The sequence below is a fragment of the Heptranchias perlo genome, chromosome 11 (assembly GCF_035084215.1).
Source record: "Heptranchias perlo isolate sHepPer1 chromosome 11, sHepPer1.hap1, whole genome shotgun sequence".
In the NCBI taxonomy this organism is placed as follows: domain Eukaryota; kingdom Metazoa; phylum Chordata; class Chondrichthyes; order Hexanchiformes; family Hexanchidae; genus Heptranchias; species Heptranchias perlo.
In genome coordinates, this window is record NC_090335.1 from 42825627 (window position 1) to 42850505 (window position 24879).

A 24879-nucleotide genomic window follows, 5' to 3' on the forward strand; every position below is an offset into this window, starting at 1 on the left:
GCAGATTTTTAAATACTTTAATAAAATTAAATAACATACTGTGATGATGTTGAATCTTGCCTGGACTTATGACTGCTGCGCTATTAATTATAACTCTGTTCCCTTGCACTTGGGCTCAGTAACTCTTTCCAACCAGTACCCTTGATAATGTAGGGCAAATGATTTGGCATTATTCACAACAAATTTTTACATTTACCACGTGTAGTACAATTTGCTGACCAAGGACTATAATTTTACATTAAAAGTCCCAGAGGCAATGGAATCACTGTACCAGTTTCTGAGCAGTTCTAAGCAATAACAAAATCACTTGCTACCACAAATACCTTGCACTAGTCATTCAGTATTTCCTACTTAAAGGGCCAACATATTTATCAACAAGTGCTTCACAATTTTTTTACATGTATTTATAGAACATTCAATCAACATTTACTCATAATTCTTTGTAATGGTTTTGAATTTTTTTTCTAAGGTGCTAATGATGACATACCGTCTAACATAATTTATATAGCACCTTAGCATGTCTCTCAGATGTTTCAAACCATGTACCATGCAACAAATTATCTTGAAGTGCAGTGACTGTTTTTAGGTAGGCAAATGTAGCAATCATTTTGCACATAGCAAAATCTCACAAACAATGACACGAATGGTCAATTAATCTGTTTTTTGGTGGTGTTGATTGAGGAAGGAACAATAGTGAGGACACCTCTTCAGATAGTGCCATGTAATCTTCAATAGCTACCACAAACACCACCTCAACACTCGCCGATAAATGCAGCCAATGTTGATGACCAGTCACTTTTCTCATTATTTGAAGCCTGTCAACTTGGTGAGAGTGGTCGTGAGGTTTCTGCTGGTGCCAATAAAAAGAGACGGCTGTCCATCCATATGGGGTGTCGTTGATGACTCTAGCGCACTGTACTGCAGGAGGGTGTCAGCTTAGATTTTGTGTCAAGTCCTGGAGTGGGGCTTGAACCCACAATGGTCTATCTGACAGAGAGAGGATCTTACAACATGGATCGATCCAAAAAAAATTAACTTAGCAAGATTCATAATTGTGCTCTCCTAATGAATAAACAAGTTCATCAAGTGGATAGCTGAGCCATTTGACATTGCTAGGAATTGGGGATTTGGGTGGATCTCAACTTATAATGGAAAGGCAATGTTCCTACTGTCAGAATGCTCCAATTCATCGTTGCTGCAGACCAAGCTAAAAGCTCCCAATGCTAGCAGGGCTAGGTGGTAAAGAGTTTGCTGGGGCCCACTTCCAGAGCTGCCAAATGTCCATTGTTCACACACTGGTTCATTTTACCATGTTATTGTGGCAAGCCGCCTCATTCCACATTGTGCCATTGCCCTACTCAACGCACTTCTACTGCGCTAGAGTCATCAACGACATCCCATATGGATGGACAGTCGTCTCTTTTTATTGGAACCAGCAGAAACCTCACGACCACTCTCACCAAGTCGACAGGCTTCAAATAATGAGAAGTGACTGGTCATCAACATTGGCTGCATTTATTCCCATAGCTCCAGCGATGCAGCTTTGTTCCTACTGTGGCCATGTCCAATTGATACTAAAAAGAGCCTGCTAATAAATTTGCTTAAACTTAGCATTCAATCAGGCTCAGATTTGGGTGGGCCTGGATGCTAATTGGTGGGCCGTGGCGGGCCCACAAATAGTTACACCCCTGCCATATATACCAGTAATGTCCCCAGTTTGATCTTCAGTTCATAAATTAGCTGCACCACCCTGGTTCAAGGAAGCAAAATCAGTGCTCCTAATTACGAGCCAGCAGCCCCTGCTGAAATGCACAACTAGGGACATTGGGTGAGGAAAAATGTGGTCTTGGTTGTGATGCTCCTGTGTGGGATAGTCTGGCAGCACTCAGCATTGAGGTTCACAAATGAATAATTGTGACTTGTATGAGGTACCAGAGGTGACCCTTGTCTGGAACTGTATTCCAGAGAGGGAGTTGATTCCTTCAGGAGAGGAGAATAGGGAAGAAAATTGTACATTTTATTCCTGCTTTTAAAAAAAAATTATGTCCCAATTACTTGACATTGCTGCCTCTGATAGGAAGGTTGTACAATGAATAAGCAGGCACTGCTGCCTCCAAAGGCACCTAGACCTATCTAAATAAGTGGTTTTCACCAGCACCTTCATAGGCACGCATCCTGTTGGTAAGATAAACACTGCCGTTAGAAAGGCTGTCATCTTTTCTCGGGGGCTAAGCGCTCAGCCAGCCTGTACAGACCAGGTCAGCAATGCAATTTCTCTCTTACTGGCCATTCTGGACCATCTTCAGCTACTAACGAAAAAAAGGTCAGCAGATATAAAGTTGCAAACTGCAACTCAAAAGCAGTTTTTATGATGCTGTTCCTGTGCTGTAAAATCCACCCCACGACATAAATTGAGGCTGATTCCACAGCACTGGGAGCCTACGGCAATATTGTAGAACTACTTCAAGAAGTGCTGTGGGAACTGATAGGGAGGAGTTACTGAGGTTGACAGTGTGAGGGAGCTGAATTAACATTGAGTTACAGTTATTAACCCAGTCTGCTTCAATGATCTTGGCATTTCAACTGCGTATGTTAATTAAACTCCTTCACACTGTCAGGCTAAGTATCTTCTCCTAGCCAGTTCCCCCAATGATCTCATCAGCACTCAATGTTTCAAGAAAAATTAAAATCAACAGAAGTTGACAGAAACAAACAGAAGGATGTTGAAATAGAATTCTCTATGATGAGTACATCCTCCTTAAAATGAGTTTTTGAACAAACACAAAATAGGTAGTTAAAGAATAGGGAGCACTTACACCAGATTCTAGGTAAACTACTCAGTCTTAAACTCTTCCCTGTACATATTATAATATGAAATTGGTTGCTGCAGGTCACACACATAACAAATCACAAATAAATTTAAATCTAGATGGGTAAACCTGACAGGCAAAAAAAAGACATTATCAAAGTAGCACAGCGTTTATTTGGGAATCGAATGCCTGTGAATTAGCACATAAGTGACAGCCCTACAGCAGAAATCTTTGTACTTCCTTTCACAAAGTAATATCCTGCCTAAAAAGGATTGCGCACATAAAGCCCACATTTTACAAAGGAAAGATTTACTATGAAAACTGCATAGGATATGTAAAGCTTTCAACGATACAAAATGTGAATTTTATGCCACATATTTTCATGTTGAGGTGGATTCCATGGAATTAACTGTCCCATTTACTTACACAAACTAAGTGCATGCAGATCGACTTTGCTCCTTTGATTAAATGGCTACTGCCGGACATACATGGCTCATCAACTCTGAAATACTTACTGGGATCTACATTTAACATTGTTGCGCTCATTTTATGGACCGAAAACGGCCACAGCGATAACCAATTTAGCAGTGCAGAGGCCCACGCCCAATCTGCATGGGGGTTCGGGCCACTGCTAAATTGGTCAGGACCATTTTTAAGGCAACCACATGAGCATATGTCTCATTTCAATGTTGAAATGAGGCTCCAGTGCTCATTTCACACCCGGACTCTTACTGGCTCTTTCAGGCCTTGAGCAGCCTAACTAACAGCCCTTAAGAGGGACTGCTGGACGCCACTCTAAAAAGGCTCAAAAATTTGAAAAATTATTAATATTTTGTGGAATGGAAAGGAGCAATAGTGCACCTCCACAAAACAACTCACCCCCCCCCACACCCTCATTCCAATCGCCTACACCCTCCCTCCCGGAGTTTTCTCTGGGCCTCAGTTTGGGCTGAAATTTGTAAGACCCCAACAGGCGAGCTGCTTCGCAACGCCTCATTGGCACCTGCAGCTTGCCTGATTTATTGAGGCCAGAGGATGAATTTACTTTGGTCCCCGGGTGTCTCTGTTCTGCCAGAATTGCACCCGGTTTGGAGCACTATGGAATGTAGGCGCCACTATGTTTTATACCTAAACTAAACCCGAAAGTACTTTTGACCTGAAGAGATGTTGGAACAGCTATCCTAATCAAATCCCATTTGAGTTTTAGGCTACGTGAAAAGTTTGATTTAGATTTAAAGAAGTTTAGAGATTATAGCAAAGATCCATTATGTCAAATGTTAGCAGCTGACTGTTGGTCAAGATGATTAAAGTATATTTGCACATACACGTAACAGGAACTCTGCTATGCAAAAGATGCTTTAGAACAACATATGTCTTTTTATAGATTCCCCTCAAGCACATACTGTTAATTATACAGTGATTTAAATACAGGACGTTACCCTGCTTCAATGCTGCATGATTAATATTATAGACTGCTATTTGCAAGTAAAACAGCAGGCAGCAGCATCTTCCATCATAACTACGTAAATTACAGCGCTAGTCACTACAGTGAAATCTAACATTTAAGGCACTGTTGGCTCGGGGATTACAGTAATGCTGGATCACTGGAACCAATCCAAACAAAAAATGGTCTTCCACAAGAGAAAATATAGTAGGCTATCAGCAAACTAGGATAGCGCTGGTCACTGCAACATTCATCATTTTGTGCTGCTGTGCTGAGTGACTTCTACCTAATAGCAGTACAGTACAGCATTGGCTGCCAAATGATTTTGCTTTACATTTAACTATAGTTTGTATTTAATACCATTTCCTTTCCTTCACTTTAGTTATTATTTTTTTTTACATATTTACTAAAAGTATTTACATAACATGTATTTACAACATTTATATTCATATTCAGTTGGGAGTACTGTAGTATATACTGAAAATTTTCATTAAGCATTTAAAGATCATGGATCCTCGTATGACAAATCCCTGACATAAAGGGGAATCTCATAGAGCCAAGGCATTTCCTCAGAGAGTGGAATAAAAAGATACTCAAAGGAGAAGTTAACCGGAGAGGCAATCTTATACATTTTCATAATGGTTAGTTCAAGAACGACATTGGCAGAGGCTTTGGAGCTGAGAATGCTTTCAGACGGGATTTAGTGCATGGAATGTAGCAGCCTTACAGATCAGTAGAAAACAGTTTACAAAATAGGTTAGAGGAAAGAATACACAAGGCAGCAAAACTGTATACAGCAAATTAAAGAAAAATAGATGTTTAAACTATTTTTAGATCTGTGCAGTGCAGCGGAGGCTCACAATGGAGAACTGTGTAAAAGTTCTGAAAATCCTGAATAGCACTGGTGAATGATATTTAGAAATTAGAGCAACCAAGTCACTTCTTCATATCAGACTGCTGTCCATGATCACTAATGCACGATGAATTCCAGCTTTCATAATATAAGGTATATGGTAGCGACACTGCTCTGTGCATTAAATTGTAAGTTTAACACCCAATAGGGTTAATGTTGACTTTGAGAGATAGTGTGAAACGGGCGATATCGATTAAGCTGCTCGTTATACATCTCTCCCGATTTCTATTTCCATTGTAGGCTGAATAGATATCGTCCGTTTTACGCTTTCATTCAAACTCAAAATTACCCCGTTGACTCAGTGGGTAATTGCACCACATGGTGTAGTACTGGGCCACACAGAACAGGAAGCTGAATTAGTGCATCTCGCTAAGATGACAATAGAGCACAATTAGCTTCAGCATTACAGATACAGAAAGTGGAGAAAAATAGTCAGGATTCCCACTTCTGGTCACTCTCCAAAGATGAGTGCAAAATGTACACGTAGAAAGGTTGGTTCAGCTTTGATGTCCTCCATGATCAAATAGCCTTCCAACACTTACAATCAAGGCTCATGTATAATGAATGGCCACTGGGCAAGGTACTGGCGCCTGTGGTATATCCCAACACATGTTAGAACCTATAATGGGAATGGGCAAGAGGGGAAAATCAGAAGGAAAATTGGAGAGAAAAGAATTAACTTTTGTTATATTCAATAATGTACAAACACACATTTAATCAAAAGGAAGTTCAATCGGTGAAGTGCTAGATGAACAGCAATTTATCTTCTTTCATATTAATTTCAGCAGCAATACTAAAATGCAAATGACGCAATGCCAGTCCCCTGAGCAGTGCCCAGTATCACAGTGAGATGTTTTCCCCCCTCAATAGCGATGCAACACAGCACTGCAAGCAGCAACATATATTGCTGCCATTTTTCTGGCCACGAGCAGGATGAGTAATCAGCTTGTTCACACAATGCAATGCAGTCTTTGCAGTTCTTCCAATATCATGGAAGGCCAACAGCCAGAATTGTGACTTGAAAAAACTGCAAGCTGGCACATGTTATTCTTATGGTGCAGATGGAGCACCTTGCAGTGTAAAAAGGGTGGATTCCAGAACATTGGGAGCTAACATATATGAATTTGCTTCCACTTGGTGCAGCTCTGTACAATATAAACGGACATCAGTATTATGCATACTCAGTATTTCAAGCCCATGCAGCTATACTGAGTCGAAGTGCCCAACTTACATTGTATGCTCTCAGCTGGATAGCTCCATGCAAAAAATCTATAAGTGGCTTTGTGGCTTCATGATGAAACAATTTAGATTTTTTTAAGCTGGTTTACAATAAAAATGGTATCAGTTAATGATGCGGATGTGGTATGATGTTGGGTGAGGTTATGGTGAGCAAATAAGCGATTGGCCAATGATAATATGCGCAGGGGCATTTGATCACTAATTTGCCCTCAGGTTATAGTGAAGTGACTAAGCATACGCTACATAGAATTACATAGAATCTACAACACAGAAACAGGCCACTCGGCCCAACTGGGCTATGCCAGTGTTTATCCTCTACACGAGATTCCTCCTATTCTAATTACCTCTTCCCTCCCTGCCCCCATTTCCCATTATTCCCTTCCCCCTCATGTATGCATTAAGCATCCCCTTAAATATATCAATGTTATCTGCTTCAACCATTGCATGTGGCAGTGAGCTCCACATTCTCACCACTTTCTTTGTAACAAAACGCCTCCTAAATTTTTTTTGATCAATTTGTAGCTATTTTATATTTATGCACTTTGTTCTGGACTCACCTATAAGTGGTAACAGTTTCTCCAAGTCCACCCTATTGAATCCCTTCATAATTTTAAAGACCTCTACCGGGTCTCCTCATAGCCTTCTCTTTTCCAGAGAAAAGAGCCTCAGCCTGCTCAATCTTTCCTGATAGATACAGCTCTCAATTCTCTTAATAACTTTGTAAATCTTCTGTGCACTTTCTCCAGTGCTTCAATATCCGTAGTAATGGAGGCCAGAACTATACACAGTACTCCCAAGTGTGGTCGAACGAACATTCTATATAAATTTAAAATTACCTCTTTGCATTTGTATTCTATTCCTCCACAAAATGAACCCCAGTACTTTTTACGCATTCTTTATGGCCTCATCAGCGCTTGTGTTGCTACTTTTAGAGATTTATGTATTTGTATTTCCAGAACTCTTTGCTCCTCTACCCCATTTAGTTTCTTACCTTCCAAGGAATAATTGACCTCTTTATTCCTTCTACCAAAATGAACCACCTCACACTTGCCTCATTGAATTTTATTTGCCATTTATCCACCCACTCTGCAGACCTGTAATTTGGTGAAATCTTCCACATTATTAGCTATACCCTCAATTTAACATCATCTGCAAATTTCAACACCAGACTTCCAATTCTGGAGTCCAATCATTTATGTATATGGTGACCAACAACGTGCATCCCAGCAGGACACCTACTTTCTGCCAATCAGAGAAACATTCCATAGCTCCTATCCACTGTTTTCTGTTTTGTAGCCATCTTTCAATCCATTCTTCTACCTGGCCCCCGACTCCATCACACTCTGACCTTTTTCATAAGTCTCTTATCTGGCACCTTATCAAAGGCCTTCTGAAAGTCCATGTATACCAAATCCACTGCAATGCCCTTGCCTACCCCTTCTGCCACTTCTCCAAAGAATGCAATAAGGTTGGCTAAACATGACCTTCCTTTTAGAAACTCATGCTATTTTTTTAAATTATCCATCTCTAGATGTTTTGTTATCTCATCTTTTAGCAACGATTCTAGTAATTTTCCTACCACCGACATTAAGCCAACTGGTCTATAGTACCCTGGATTAGTTCTATCTCCCTTTTTGAAGATAGGAATTATATTTGCTGTCCGCCAGTCCGCTGACACTATTTCTTTTTCTATAGAATTTTTATTCCTTTGTCATCCTTTCCTTTATTGTTTACGTCCTTTGGATATGCCTTTTTCTTTATATTCAATTTTATCCTTACCTTTTTATTTATCCATGGAGTCTCATTCCTGGCTAGTTTTTTTTTCATTTTTGGTGGAATTTATTTCTCCTGAACTCTATCAATCTCTCCTTTAAATATTTCCTACTGTTGTTCTATCTCTGTCTGTCAACATTTTTTTTCTAGTTTACCTCCCTTACCTCCATCCTTACTCCCTCATAGTTGGTTTTTTTCCAGTCTATTGCTTGGTCTCAGAGATATAGATAGTACAATCATTATCTTAACCTGTATAATATTGTGATCACTACTCCCTAGATGTTCTCCCATGCTTGCTTCTTTTATCTGCTCTGGTTCATTTCCCATTAGTAGGTCTAGCAATGCTTCATCCCTTGTTAGGCTTCTTGCATATTGGGTCAAAAATTGGGTACACATTGTAAAAACATCATTCCCATATCCGCTTTCACTCCCTCTCCTTGACAGTTTATTTGGTGGGGGGGGGGGGGGTTGCTTAAATCCCCCATGATTATGATTCTGTGTTTTTTTAACTCATTTCAAAGATTTACCTACATATTTCTTCCTCCACTTCCTTTTCACTATTTGGTGGTCTGTGATATACCCCCAAAATTGTGACTGACCCCTTTCTATCCTTTATCTCAATCCATTAGGATTCTGTTTCTATCTCTTAGTTAATTATGTCCTTTCTTGCTACTTCTTGTTATTTCTGATTAACACAACAACCCTACCACCCCTTCTTCCTTCTTTGTCTTTTCTAAATACATTATAGCCTGCAATATTTAACTGCCAATCCTGACCTGCCTGCAGCCATGTTTCTGTTATCTCTATAACATCTGTTTCCTCACTTCTGATTTCTGCCTCCAATTCCCCTGCTTTGTGGCTGATGCTCTATATATTACTATACAGGCAATTTAATATGCTCTTATTTTTTATTGCTCCTGTTTTATTTTACCAGATATTTTATTATTTCCCATGGTCTTATCTATTCCCGAGTATTTTTGTTATACTTATGTCTTTGTGTGCTTGCTCTCATCCCTTCTTGGTTTTAGGTTACTATTATTTCTACCTAAATCCTTCCCCTTCCCCCTCCCCCTTTACCAGTTTAAAGTTTTTTTTAAACAGTCCCATTTATCCTTTCTGCCTAGGTTCTGGGAGTAAAACAGAACATGCTGGAAATGCACAGAAGCTCAGTCACCTGTAATGAGAAAAGACAGGTTATGTTTTGGGCGCAAGGCCCTTCATCAGAACTAAATTTCCAGTTCAGATAAAGGATGCACATCTGAAGCACCTTAACCTGTCTTTTCTCTTTACAGATTCTGGCTGAACTGCTGTGTAATTCCAGCATTTTCTGTTGTCACTTCAGAATTTCAGCATTAACAGTTTTTCCTTTTTATTGCCAGGTTCCAGGAACCTTGTTTACACCAACATTGTTTTGCAAATATATGAATTGTCTGGAATCAATTGCATTTTGCAGGTCAGATTTCAGACAATTTTGGGTCCAACTTAACCTCCGCAAACACTGTATAACCATGGCAACATATCCATACTAGTATTTGTTGGGTGCTATCTTGGCGGTATGGAAATTGGAAAATGTTCTCCTGACTCATGATTAGGGAGCAAATCATCCAATGGCAGTAGGAGTTTCTAAAAATTATTTTCAATGCGTCACAGGTGTAGCCAGTCATATGCAATATACAAAATCACCTACATGTTTTAATCTCCTGGCTGGTGAAAATGAATGCTGCTTCTTGTTCCCAACCCCTAGATCAGCAGCAGGAGGTACAACGCTGCTATGGGTGGAATTTTTTCTGATAGTTTAGCAGGGCTGGTATTCCTGATCTTAAAAAATTATTACGTGACTTGCTACTCACAGCAACCTTCCGGTCGCCCAGAGCAACAGCCGGTCGAAGCCAGAAATCCTGTTGAAGAGGAGTGTGGCTCTGAAATTCAGGAGGTAAATAAGTGGATCCGAGGGGATTATAAAGTGCAAGGGGGAGGAGTGAGGTATCAGCATCAACTGGAGGGAGGGAAGAGGAAATGCCAGTGTGAACTGTGGCAGAGGGGTGAAGAGTCCCAGTGTGAACTGGAGGTGAGAGAAGATCGTCTATGCAAACTCGGGGGAGTAAGGTAAATAATACTTCTGTGTCACTGCGCCGACCATTTTAAAACGATTACCATTAGATTGAGTAACAGAAAGTATCAATACATAGTCACAATAATCCACAATTTCTCCCCAGGAAATAATGGAAAATTCCTACAATTTTCCCCAAAATCTTACACTATGCAAGTGATGGAACGTTTGGTACAGAGTGTAGCTTAATTGATGACACGCCCGTGCCCCATTCAACGTTCACTGTAACTGCATGTAATAATATATATTCAGGGCTATTTCTAAGTTTGTTTGTTTTTGAGGCTGCGTCAACCTTTTTGAAACTGCTGGCCCGCTTTTGTTACTTTTCTAGGTTGGCATGTAGGCTGCCGGTCCCAGCTGCTGCTCATTCCCAATCTGCTGCTTCATTCTTAGATCTCATTCTATGCTACAAATGGGAATTTCTGGTCGTAATTAATCGGGAATTCCCGCCTGCAGCAAAGTATCTAATCCTGGATCGAAGCAGCATCAGACAAACACCGCTGCCAGGACTGGCAATAATGAGCATATCAAGGAGGTACAGTTAAATTTGGTGAGGGATGGGGTGGAAATGGAGATTGCCTTTGTGAACTAGGAGAAGGGGAAAAGGGAAGGAGGGGAGTGCCCCTGAGAAGGGAACAGCGTGTCTGTTGAAGTAGCTTTTGAGTAAGTGATGGCCTGGTTGGTCAGTTGAATATGGATAATGTCACATCTTTCCTATAATTGTTTTCAGATTTAAAAATCTAATAGTTGTGATCATTTTAAGTGTTTAAAGTGGACCATTTTTATTGCAAAAAAATCCTAGGGAAGCATGCCCCCAGACCTACCCTCAGTGTGTGTACTGAGGGGTTGTAGCATTTGGAAGTATGTACAATTTTAAATGTTGGGTCTGCACCCTTGCACGGTACTACAATTCTGCGAGCTAGTATGAGATTTTTAAGTGATTACAACACGTGTTCAAATCATTTATTGAAGATGATAATAAATAAAACGAGAAATGCTGCAGCTTTCTCCAAATTATGTAGAGAAGCTGTAAGTAAACGTCTGACAAAGATCAAAGGGTTTCAGCGCCTTGCTCAACTTGTCGCAAAATGTGCTAATCATTTTGTTGTGTATAGTGAATTTTTTTTAAAACTTTCTAAATAACCAAACACATAACTCGAATGATGTAAGCAGAATTCTGAATGGCAGTCAATGGAATATGGTGGCTTTTAAATTCACGCCTTTTGCCCTTCATGGGTTATATGACCAGCGTCACACGAAACAAAAACATTAGATATCCTTTCGTCAGTTATGTCTTTGTTTTGAAGGATAAGGGTGTTGCTGTAAACATGTTGGAAAGACCACGTAGGATCTTTCTTTCAAAGGGTAGGAAGTTGCATTCCGATATTTAAAACACAATATATACATATCTGCAAGCAGAGTGGTCAGATTTATTGTAGTCAAATCCACGAACACACTAGTCTTTGCTACAGTCAAACTTCATACTCACAAATGATTTACAAATAAAAACGCATCACATTTGACGTAAGTCGTGACCGTTGTGTGGAATTAAAGATGTGACAATAGTTCCTTGTAGCACGATTTACATTTTCTTACGAAGGAGACTTGACTCGTTAGCAAATTTTGGTAAGAGATCGAAAAAGTTGATTCCGAGCCCCGACTCGGTGACGTCTGAACTCACTCAGGCGCCTTCCGAACATATGTCGACGCGTTTTTCGTGGTTCACAGAACTGTGCAGCCCATACATACATGACGATGGTTATCGCACTGATCTCCGCGGGGTACAAGCTAGTTAGGATTAACTGAGATCGTGCCGCTCCCCTGAGGCATTTGGCAGAGGCGACTCGAGTCTACTGATAAAGCGCTGCCTTCGCCAGTAGCACGCTACCTCCAGAGACACAGGAGGGGAAATTAGACACCGAAAGCGACAGAGAAAAGAAACAGACATCGAGATAAGAGATATAAAGAACGCGGAGGCAGAGCAGAGATAGAGAAGGGCGAGGGTGTCGAGAGAGAAATGAAACAGCGAGGGAAGGCGGCCGGGTCGAGGGGGGCGGGTTGCTGGAGAGAGAAAGAAGACAAAGGCGAGAGAGAAAAAGGAGGGGGCGGGAAACACGGGGAGGAAAGGAAAGCGAAAGAGAAATAAAGGGAATCAGAGAGGCGAAACCAGGCAACCGGACGAAAAGGAAGTCGAGACAGCGAGAAAGAGGAAAGGAAAGAGAAATGTTAAGAGAAATGAACCAGAACTAAAACAAACCACCCGAGCCAGAGCCCTGACAAGCATAGGGGGAGGGGGCGTATACAGGGGAGGGGAGGTGAGGGCGGTCACATTACCGGCAGGAAATGCATAACTAACAAAGTCAACTCACGGATTTCTTCCCCCCCAAAAAAAATCTTGCGTATACAAATGATGCCTCTATTATGCACACGAACAAACCCACACTTCGTAAGAAGTGCAGTGTATATTGTATCAGAAAGCATCATAATCCTGGCATCATACCTTTCTTGTTGGGGCGTAATGCTGTTTGAACCTAAAACAACAAAAAGCGCCAAAGATGATCAGAAATTCACGCCACACCAAATGATTTATGGAGGCTCATCCTCAAGCACCAGATAAGACTACAAAAACCTACATCAGTTCAACCCAACCCCTCTTAACGTTCAATGTAAAATCCGCTCTGTTTTATTGAAACGTGTTTCCCTTAGTGTTCTTGACCCTAAGCTGCTACTAATCGATATTAAAAACGTCAACCCAACAAAGTCACATCGTGTCCCATTTGAAACGTGTAGCATCATTTTGAAATGATTCACGTTATTGCAGTAACCTATTGATAGCACTCCCCTTAATCAGCTGCAACAACTAGAGATCACGGGTTCACTTTTTTGAATTATGAAATTGACAGCAGCTTTAAAAGCACACTTCGATTAAGTTAGAAACAAACTTTATTTTAACTGCAGGCTGAACTTTAAGTGAACTGTTGAAGCCGCGAAGACTGTTGCACCAGAAAACAGCGGCGCCAGCAATAATTTTATTTCAACAGTAACAGACTTTAACTGGATGACCTCTTGAACAATAACAACTCGAAGGATTTCAGTGGAGAGGGAAGCTTCATTCGCTTAAAAATACACAATCAGTTGATATTCATTGGAATTATTCCACGCACCCAAACTGATACATTACTTTGCTATGCATACCCAATGTTAAATCTGTGGAGGTTTAGTGTTTCATTTTTTTTCTGTTCCCTTTCAGTCTACACAATTGTATGAGTTTTTTCTCTTCATATATGCATGATACACGACTCCCCCCTCTGGTGGTAAGTTACAATGTTGATACCGAGTAAATTGGGCCATATAACCAGCTTATAATGAAGTTGCGTTAGTTACAATAGTCTATTTTATTAACTTTATAAAACAATTGACTGTAACCTTGTAAATTTCAATATGGAATATGTTGGTTGGCTCATAAGCAGTTCCTCACACTGCGATGATTAAAGGCAATGCCACTGTGAGATCATCACCAAGAACACTATACCACGGACACAGATATCATTTTATGAATGAAAAAAGCAAAAGGATCCTACGCGTGAAATGCCAAATTATTGGTACACACATGCATGTCGCCTGATGGGGTCAACTGTTCAAATGTAAATGCTCAGATGAATAATAATCACTCCGAATCATAATTTAGTTGCTTCAGCTAAAATAGTGCATTGTTTATCAATATTATTAAAATGAAGATAGAAGAAGAATCGCTCAGCTGGGAGTAGTGATTAGGAAGATCTTTCACACTGATGAAGGATCACCTGTATTCTTCCCTCTCCAGAGATTTTAATTTTATACACACAGCGCCGAGTTGTAAGGCCAAGATGTCAGGAGTTTGGAGTGTTTATCCATATGCCACTGCTACCAAGTTAGGTATTTCTGTTATTACTACATACGAATCTATTGTACACACAAATATATCCTTTTATATTAAAAAATCTGCAGTGGGCATACAACACAGAACAGCCTGTTAAGTACTGCGATCTCATGACACAACTTGGAAGTGGTACCAGCTGGAGAGCGTCAGTTTTGTAAATACACCAACGATCTCTTCGTGTCTGTGGTATAAGCATGAAGGTGGTTATTTATACACAGTGAAGAATGTTTTACGGTGAAAATAAAGCTGGAAATGTTTACTGTGACCGGCACCTATGCCATTATTTATCAGCCTCTTGGCATTTTTAGCTATGAGGTTAAGGACCGACTGGTCTAACTGTGTACTAGTCCAGTTATGCTGCAGTTTCTGCGTCAATATACCATTTGAGAATAAAGGTGCATTTACACTGCAGGGTCCTGCCTAGCTGGAGCCTGAACTACACCTACCAGCAGGTTCCAGCAGGTTCCAGCCGGGCAAACACGGTTTACTTTGCTTGGTTCCTGCCTGGCTGGAAGTTTAACTGTCCTGTTTCGGAGAGAGCTCCCGCATTCCTGGATACAAGCATTGGCAGAAATGTCTCCCAAAAGTTACAAATATAAATGTTGAGAGAACAGGAAGGGGAGCATTTTCCCGCTCTCAGCATTTAAATTAAGCTCGGAAAGGTTTACAAACTGAGCACTTCGCTTGCCAGGTTTGACACCACACTGAATATACTCTCCGTGCAGTGACAAACTGAAGAAGCGTGAGACTAGCCCCTATTGCTTCACACCGACATCAAACTTGCAGCGCAAATGAATCCCAAGATTCCAGTTACAGTGCTACTTCTACGTCAAATCATGCGGATTTTGAGCTTGTACTGAGATGAAAGTGGTAGTTTAATACTGTTTTTGGTGAGCTGACTGCTGTGCATAGTAAAGAAAAAAATGTAAGACCACCTCTACCGAGTAGTCTTTATTTGCATTTGGATACAGTTCAGATTTCACCCAGGTAATACCCAATTTATACTTACTGGCTGGACTTTTAATTCTGCTACTCCGGAGAGAGCTCCGTGCTCGTGTATTTACACGAATCGTCTTCCAGCAGTTACATTTTAAACATGTCGGCAGCTGCATTGGCGTTTAAATTAATTGTAGGCAGGCTTAAAAAGTGTCCAGAAGGTCTAAGAATACCGTGGGTACTTTTGACATCTGATTTGACACCACTCTTAATTTACACTCCAAGAAGTCTCGCTCGGTTTTGATCTAGAGTCCGGTCAGTCCACGGTTCCGGATTTACGTTACAACTTTAGCACCGGTGCCAACCAGAAACTTCTTCGCATAGATGCTAAAGTTATAATGTAAATGCACCCTTGCACTGCTTGAATTTTGTATGTAGATCCGGCCTAACTTGGCCTTGTCAGCTTGTGACACGTTTAAAGCAGGCACCAATATTAAACCACTATTTTAAAGCCCCATAAACAAAGCCTTCTTTCTGCCCAGGTTTGTGTTTATTGTTACATATGATTTCAACATTCTTCCTCTTTTTATCCAGTTCATGTGCAGACAGGGAAAGTGGCAAATAAATCTAAATATGATAAGCATAATTTAACTGAGTAAACCAAATATAAAAACTAAAAGTACTGCACATTAATTTAAATGTTAAGAATTATAATAGAATCTTCAGCAAAGGCAAACATTTTCTGAAGCAATCGGCATTACAAAAACACTGAAAAAGTGCGTATCAAAAAAGAAAGTAAAATGTGACAAAAGATTATTACAAAGAGGTTTGAGAGCACTGTAAACAGTTTGGCATGGATATCAGCCAAGAGATGATCTGGCAACACTGCAAACTGGCCGGACACCAATTGACTGCACAACACTAATTAGCACATACCAAGGCTATAATCCAGTGTCATCAGAGATAGCACTTTTTAAAAATCTTTTCTGGGTCGCAACCACCAAAAGTTTTTACCCTCAATTTTCACCTCACCACTCCTTACTGGTAATCAGCGAATCGGGTGGAAACGGAGCATAAATCCTTTTGAGCGTTAGGACCTCTACTAATTAAACAATATAATTAATAGGAAAAAGCTGTCTATGAGTTTATTAAGGCAGTGAAGAGAGAGCGCACAAAATCCAACAGAAATAGATTCAGAAAAGATTATGTGGGTGCTCAATGCAAGTAGGGTGGGTGGGGGGAAGGATCAAAGATGGTGAATTTGCCCTAATCAAAGTGAGAGGTATCAGCCATTAGGACTGGAAATGGAAAGCACTATTACACTTTCTGCACCAAGTGTCAACATCAAGCATTGGTAGGTCAGGCACAGTTGCAGTTTTTACCTCCACTCTTATGGCACAAAATTGTTTCCTCTATGTGCAGTGTGTGTGCAGTTGATATTGTTGAGGTTCAAAAGCACTACTTGCATTTTAGGACAAATTTAGATATATTGCAATGCCAAGAAAATACTAGAAAATGTATAAACCCATCACATGCTAACCATAGGTTACTTAAGAAATATAATCAGTAATTTCAGTGCCATGACTGAGAAAACACACTTGTATAAAAATCAAAAATAATAATCCACAGCTGTGAAATGACACATTAAGATAAGCAACTGTTGTGTATAACTGCTTCTGCATTCATTTAAAAATGAATTTATAGCAGAAGCTGCATGTTAAACAGACCATCACATAGGAGACTGAAAGTTTCATGCCTTTATTTGCATGAAAGGCCACCATAACTTATGAATGTTGTATTCTTCAAGCTTGTGAAAGAACTGCTGTAACTCACTATCAGAGATAGCCATATATTTTTGTTATTAATTTTTACAGCAATTGTTCTTTGGTCACAAAATATTGTTATACATTTGCAGTAGAGTATTAAAAGGTACTGTGAACATGGTGTGCAGTAAGAATGAGTGAGCCTTACAAAGTGGCTTGGTGACTAATTCTGGTTGGTATCAGGAATATATACTAAATAAATATATTAAATATCACCCTCTCTTCCTATTCTATCATCCAAACTATTGAACATAACAGGTTGAAATGATACTTACTGATGATCCCCATGTTAATTAATCCTAGCACAGAGGCAACAGATATCTATGTGCTAGGGCTGGTTTACTTGGGGATCATTAGTAAATGGAATTTTATTCTGTTATGTGCAATAGTTTAATTATACAGTAAATTGATAAATGTAATCGAAAATGGACAAAGAGATTATTGGAACTGGGATATTATAGGATTATGGCAGACAGCATAGAATTCCAGTGGTTAGACTGATTTAGGGCACAACTGGGAATGGCTATTTACATAGCAACCCCATGGTAAATAAGAGAGGCACATGGCCTTAGTCACATAGTTCCTTGGCAAATAATCAAGTGTTTTGTCTTTTTACAGCTGCTGGGTTGGAAAAGGTCAAAGTATTGATTATTTTACCAGTTGTTGGGTGAATATCATTCATCCAGATCTTTTTATTTTGCCAAAATACCACCAACATGGAGATCTACATTTATTCCTCTTGTCAAATGAAAAAGCAGTTTGGCTATGAAAGATATATTTTAATGAAAACTGTGGCAAATCAATTTCCTATCTAGCAGATAGCAGCTTGAAGCTTATGCACACATATTATGGTGTCCTGTGATGGCACATCTGTGCACATATCATTAATATTTGCTACATTAAGTACATATAGTAATGGCCTTTGAAAGTGTGATGTCTACAATTGTAGATTATCCCACCAGTTAACTTCACTGGCCAAGAATAGGTAGAAGGTGAATAAGCATTCAGTCAAAACTTGAAAGGTCTCATTGGTTTTATTGGTAGGACCACACAGACACATTCTTATTTCACTTCCCCACTGATGTAATATTCACAGCAAATAAAAAGGACAAATTATCACATGGCCATATATGCTTAAGGAGGATACAGTGTTCAAAAAGCCCTTTTTTCATAGATTTTATGTTTATGTAAAGGTCTCCCTTCTCCTACCACCTCAACCGCACCCCCCCCCCCCCCCCACGAAAAGATCCTGGTGTACTCTCCCATCTGTACATTTCACTACTACTATCAAATGTTAATAGAAAATAGATGTGCTCTCTTTCGATTTTAATGTCCATAAGATTAACTACACTGTTCGGAATGGAGCATTACACTCAAACGGCTCTGAGCCACCCTTTCTATGGAAAGGATGAGTTAAATGCCACAAACACACAATATTTTATATTAATCAACAAGGAAAATAATCACCATTTATAATCATATCGATTGCCTTAAAACTAACAGCGTGGGCAGGTACAATTAAAGGCAGAGCATGTCATTTATTATTGCTAATATGATCTTATTTTTCTCCACTGTCCGTTCACGTTAAAACACAAAAATGAGAATTAACACAATGTAAATTAAATTAACAGTCATAGCATCACAGCACCATACTCTTAACTCTCCCTTGGGACCAAGTTGCACATCATATTACACAAGTGGTGAAAAAAAGATTATGCCATTTCTGTATAGCACTTGTCAATAACATCAACACGCTTAGCTTTAAAATCACTGTGCGATTTTAAAAAATCACTCGTACTGCCAAATAAACTCTATATTCTCTCTCCATGTGCGGACTGGTACCGTGGGTTATCCTCAACCAATTGTTTCCAGTACGTTTTTTGTCTAGACAAACACACACATTGATTAAATTGTGGGAAAACTGCTAGAATTTATTATTGGACTAGTTATCTTGCCGACCCACCCTGGTAATTATTACACATGGCAACTCATTCTGGGCTGTTTGACAGCTGAAAGCGATACATAACTTAGGGAAAGAGGAGTATACCCGGACACATCACGCGCAGCCCACTGAGAAATGACCTTGAGGCTGGTCCGTAAACATATGTAACCTTTGTTCTAATCTGCTGGCGGGATCAAATTGCCGGTTTGGAATAAAAAGGGAAACGCCAAGAGAAATTTCACTTTCAGAATCTGACCGACCACTTTAATGAAAATCCTATACTCCTACCCAGATAACTCGCGAGAGAAAACAGGGCACAGAAAAAAAACCTTTTTTCCATTGACAGCCTTCTCTCCAAGTTTCATGTGATCGTTTTCTTATACATTTACTGGCGCAGAACTGTTGATTCTTGCCAATTTAAAATGGCGGCAACCCATAGTTAACCAGACTCTTATTTATAGAAGTCCATATTTACAATTTCAGGAGGAGAAGGGGGGTGGGAGATTTCCCCGTAGGCCACTCGGCGAAGCAAAAAAGTTGCAGTTTTGTAGAGTTGCACTGGGAGGCTTCGCCCAGGCGGATCGTACAAAGCAGTGTTTGTTTTTTAATAGATCATTAACTCCGTTTGACACTTGGGTTCTTAGACGTTACGCGGAACCCGAACCTGGTAGTCAGAATGGACGGACGCTGTTTGAGCTCCAGCCATTGAGCTGGTTTGAATGTAACACAGCGAGCCTGCATTGCAACAACCCCCAGTCGGTGAGAGTCCGGGCGGATCTCTCTCTTGTAATCAATAAACCAGGTGGACGTGGGTCGTGTGGTTATTGATGGGTTTGCAACGTTCGCTCCTAAACATTTCATTAACGACCAGTCTCACTCTGCCCTGAGATGGGATTAACTTTAACGACAGGACTTTCTCCATTCCGCACAAGCTCCGCGCCATTTTAGAAGCAGCTCCTGCTCGCCAGACACAACGAAGCTCAGCTCCATGGGGACTGAGTTCATTTTCTGGCTGCGCTTCCCCCCCGCCGCCGCCACCACCTCCCTTCTCCATAACAGTACGATCGCGATCTTCTCACTCTCGGTGAATGTGTTGCATGCCCCCTTTAAACAGGATAATCAGATTTACAATGAAAAGCTGGTTGGCCCAAAAGCAGAACTGCCAGTCAAAACCGCCTGAAAACAAAGATAAATTCGAAGGGACGTTAGGAGATATTGATCGCGGATGGTTGATTTCTGCATAATTGTGGAAGGCAGGCAACTCGCTGTATTCCCCTTTGACGGAGCAACAGCTTAGTCGGCAGGATCGATTAGCGGAAATCCCTGGGGGAACCCGAGAGTAGTCTGCATGACTCCGCCAGGAGTATCGAGCAATCCTCATTACAAAAGCAAAGACCTTTAGGTGGGATTTCTTAAACATCCCTCTGCTTTCTTCCAGCTAATCGAGGAGAAAACATATAAATACAAAGAGCACAAAATATCCAACAAGATTTTTAGGGGGCAGAATGTGCGATTTAATGCGCTGAGCAAGGTCAATTGGGACGTCACTCACTCAATTAGATTTCAGATTTTGTTAAGACGAACTTTAGTTTTAGAAAAGAGATGAACTCGCGTCGACAGAAATACGCTACAGCGATAGCTATAAATTTAGCTTGAAGTGTATTTATCTCCCCGCCCACCAAACCTCAAAGTGAGTGTTGCCAGAGCTGCTATTCCTACGACTGTCTCCCATTAGCCTTAGCAGAAACGGCAGTCTGGTCAGGCTTAGCAGAATCGGTTCTCTTTTCCTTTAGGGTTAGCGGAAACGGCAGCTTTCCTGCACGAAATGGGAGAAACAACAGCCTTATCAGGATTAACAGAAACCGAAGTCTGGTCAGAGTTAGCGGAATCGGTAGACTTCCGATTAGGGTTAGCAGAAAAACAGTTTTATCAGGGTTACCAGCAACAGCAGCTTGGTTAAGGTTAGCAGAAATGGGTCGGCGGAAATGGCATCGGGATTGAAAGAAACATCTCGTTTTAAAGTTTGGTTGAGCAGAAGCAATATCCCAGTCCCTTACCAAAATTTATCATGCTACTCAAAATACCGACCTATTCGGATTCATAAGCTGCCAGGAATCATCAAATCGTCCACATTATGAGGTCTAAAAGAGAACCCCCTCCCCCACGCAGCAATATGTTACCTAATTATAGTGCAGTACTGTACCAGTTAAAAGTAAGAAGCCCTCCCCCACCCTCTCGATACTAAGTTCATCGTTTTTCAACCAAATTCTGGAACAAAAGTGCTGAAAGCCAAACCCTTTTCTATTACATTATGATTACCCACACTTCGTTTCTCTATAACTACCTCCCCTCCCCCCGCCTCCCCACGAATCAAACAGTTTCTTATTCTGACTGTTGCCTCTTTCACCGAATGGGTTCGCCATGAGCAGCCAGCTGTATCTAGGCCACGGAGGTGTCGGTTCTTGGAGGTTTGGATCATAGTATTTCAAGATCATGGATATGGCATTAGTTTGATCAACGTGCCATCCGCAACACTTCTAAATAATTTTAAGCACTGGTCCTTTGTGCTTGCTCGCTCTGCTTAGTAAATAATGGATTAATGGAGCCCTAACGAAGTATTTTCATAAATTTGACCTATTTAAATATAAAAGATGTATCGCTCCCTACGTGCTGGGTGTCTATTTTGGTTTGCTATCTTTAAAGTGCTGAAACTTGAGTTATACTGCACCCTGTGCGAACTCAATAGGTGTTTGAAAGCTGCACTCTATATCACCAACAAGGACCTTATCTGACTCTGGAGGGAAGCTGTGTGAGACCCCTGGAGGAGGTGGTCCCGCACCACGGTTTCACACAGCGAAAAGTATAGTATCAATGCAGTGTCAACCCGAGTTAAAAGTGATCAGAGGTCCGTTGGAGCTCCTGGACGTTTTTGAAACTTATCTAGTGTTTAGACAGTGGGGCATCCATGTGCAAAGCTCTCTCCTGGGCAACAGAACAGTATTTCCAGTCAGGCAGCATTATCGGGGTTCTGTCTGACTGGAACCAATACTACAGCTACAGTATAATTACATAGAATTTACAAATGTAAGGAATCTTACACCACCAGGTTATAGTCCAACAGTTTTATTTGAAAATCACAAGCTTTCGGAGGCTTTCTCCTTCGTCAGGTGAAGTGTCCGAAAGCCTCCGAAAGCTTGTGATTTTCAAATAAAACTGTTGGACTATAACCTGGTGTTGTAAGATTCCTTACATTTGTCAACCCCAGTCCATCACCGGCATCTCCACATCATAGAAGTTACAGCACGGCAATAGACCATTCGGCCCAACCGGTCTATGCCAATGTTTATGCTCCAGGCGAGCCTCCTCCCACTCTATTTAATTCATCTCACCCTATCAACATATCCTTCTATTCCTTTCTCCCTCATGTGTTTATTTAGCTTCCCCTTAAATGCATCTGTTATTTGCCTCAATCACTCCAGGTGGTAGCCAGTTCCACGTCCTCACCACTCTGAGTAAAGAAGTTTCTCCTGAATTCCTTGTTGAATTTATTAGTGACTATCTCATATATATGGCCCCTAGTTTTGGACTCCCCCACAAGTAGAAACATCTTCTCCATATCTACCCTATCGAACCCCTTTGTAATTTTAAAGACCTCTTATCAGGTCACCCCTCAATCTTTTTAGAGAAGAGCCCCAGTGTAAATGTAGTATTATGCTTTGATGCACCCAAAACTGCTCCACTTTAATGCAAGCTTGTACTTTATACGCTAGGAACAGATACTGTATGTCAAAACTACATATAAAATGAATTTGGAAAGATGAGCAGGATAACTATTTAGAATGTTTATATTCTGTGCTTAACTTATGATATTTCACACCGGAACCCTACGTTCCCATACAATAAGCGGGAAATAAAAACCCCGTCTTCTGCGCTGGTCTCACGTCTCAAATCCTCATGCCCTCATGATTAAAATTGAGACATTTTGGTCGATTTTCCATACTTTCCCGCTTTTTCTTTTTACATCGTGGATTACAGAGAAGAATGTGAATATTAGACAGCGCTTTGATCTAACCATTCGATTAGTAGGTCCAATGAATTAGTACATGCCTGCTTTAGGCTTTCAAAGTTATGTTGTGCATTGATCTTTTTATCTCTTGAGGACTGTACTTCCTTTCCGGCTTCCCAAAGTAACAAGACACATAGTTTTTACATTGTAACAAGTAAAACTGACATAGCTTCAGGATTTTCGGTAGTTAGACGAATAAAAGGAAACTACAGATCCACAGAGCGTGTATATTATTGGCTGAAGAGAGAGAACGTTGTTTTTGGTGGTAGGGATATCAAAGGGTTAATCTACTTCTTATAAATATACTTTTATGATTTTTAAAAACAGCGTCATACATCGGTAATTTTTTTTAAAATCCGAGTCACGGTAAAAATCACATTGGCAGTGGGCTGTTACCTCTTTTTTTTAAAAAAAAGCGAGCGGGAGCTGGCATTAAAGGCTGTCTCCTCGAACAGATGTCAGATTATTTCTACTCGTCTCTCAGGATCACCGCTGTTAAAACCAGACTACACATTCTCCCATTTGAAGACCAGGAACCCGCCCAACAACAACATCATTGTCTGTTCTTATTGCTTCAGAATCTACAGCGGCAGCTGCGTTCTCTAATCACGATATCACCCCATTATATTTTATATATATTTGAGCAAACTCATCAAGCTGATTTAATTAAAACAGGCCCACGACTATTAGTGAACAGGGGCCCATATTTCCTCGCACAAAGTTTTCTCACCCCAAACCTAATTGACTAACCAATTGCAACAAATTACAGGGATTCTCTCGTACAGTATTGGACGGGATCTTGATCGTCGAAAGCGTACAGAACTACTTAAAGTTGCAGTGTCGCTTTTAATGCAGAAGTCCACTGCATTTCAAAATGCACCAAACAAACCCTTCATTTAACTTACGTTGTGCAACGCTGTGAGCAGAGTTTTTTTTTAAAAAACTTGGCAACAGAAAAAATGTAGTTGCAACCACATTTCGCACTGTTCTATTACTATCAACGCAGTTATTTCCATTCACATTACAAAGCACTATCTACACCTAGAGTATAATATCCCTTAGGTATGGATTTGAAACCGATGGGTTACTAGAGGGCGTATAATTCAATCGTTAGACAATTCATTCAGGTTTGTAATAGAAAAATGTCCTAAAACTTGCTTCAAATATCTCTAAAGGTTTGACCACACACGCTTTGTGCGAAAAACGATTTTAATTATAAAAATCCTCGTCCTCTTTAAGCCAGTGTGTTCTATGACTGGAGTCTGGGGTTCTAAAGCCTTTCTGTGACCGAAAAACACATCAGCGCCATTTTTCAAATGTAGGATGGGTATGATGATGGTCTATGCAAGAATGTGCCCGAACTAGGTTCAGAAGTTCACTGCATCCAGTGTATTGAGATTGCGTCATTGAGAGCCTATTTTTTTTACAAGAACATTCTAATTATTTCAAATCTGCTTGCGGAGGACCAATAAACTACGTACTCGATTTTTCCTGCCAGTGGTTCCGTCTTCTAACGCCTGTACCACCTGTGTAATTAAAATTGAAAATGTTCATTCGGCCTCACGTGACGCGCGTCCTGCCTTGTAAACTCATCTTAATCTTTCACTTTTCATAAAGCATCTGTTTAAAATGTATCGTCAGGCAACAAGAAAATGCTCAGTTGTCACAGTGGTCTGCTTTTCTTCCCTGCCATTTTTCATGAAATGCTACCAATATGTGTTGAAAGAGTAGATACATAATTTATTCCATGCACGTTTTTGGGTGCGTTTTGTAAATAATTTGGATTTCATTTTAACAAAAAGGTGCCGTGCACTAAACCTGGTTTTAATAAGATTTCCATCCTTTAGACAGTATTATTTTCTAATAATTGTTAAATTCGTGTATATAGTACTGTATTACTAAAT

At 40.4% G+C, this 24879-nt stretch overlaps 1 protein-coding gene across 6 annotated transcripts in view; it reads right to left on the reverse strand.

Annotated features, from left to right (window-relative positions):
• Window positions 1–24879, reverse strand: part of bcor (BCL6 corepressor) — a 274104-nt gene that overhangs the window by 71763 nt on the left and 177462 nt on the right. The gene's annotated exons all lie outside the window — the stretch shown is intronic.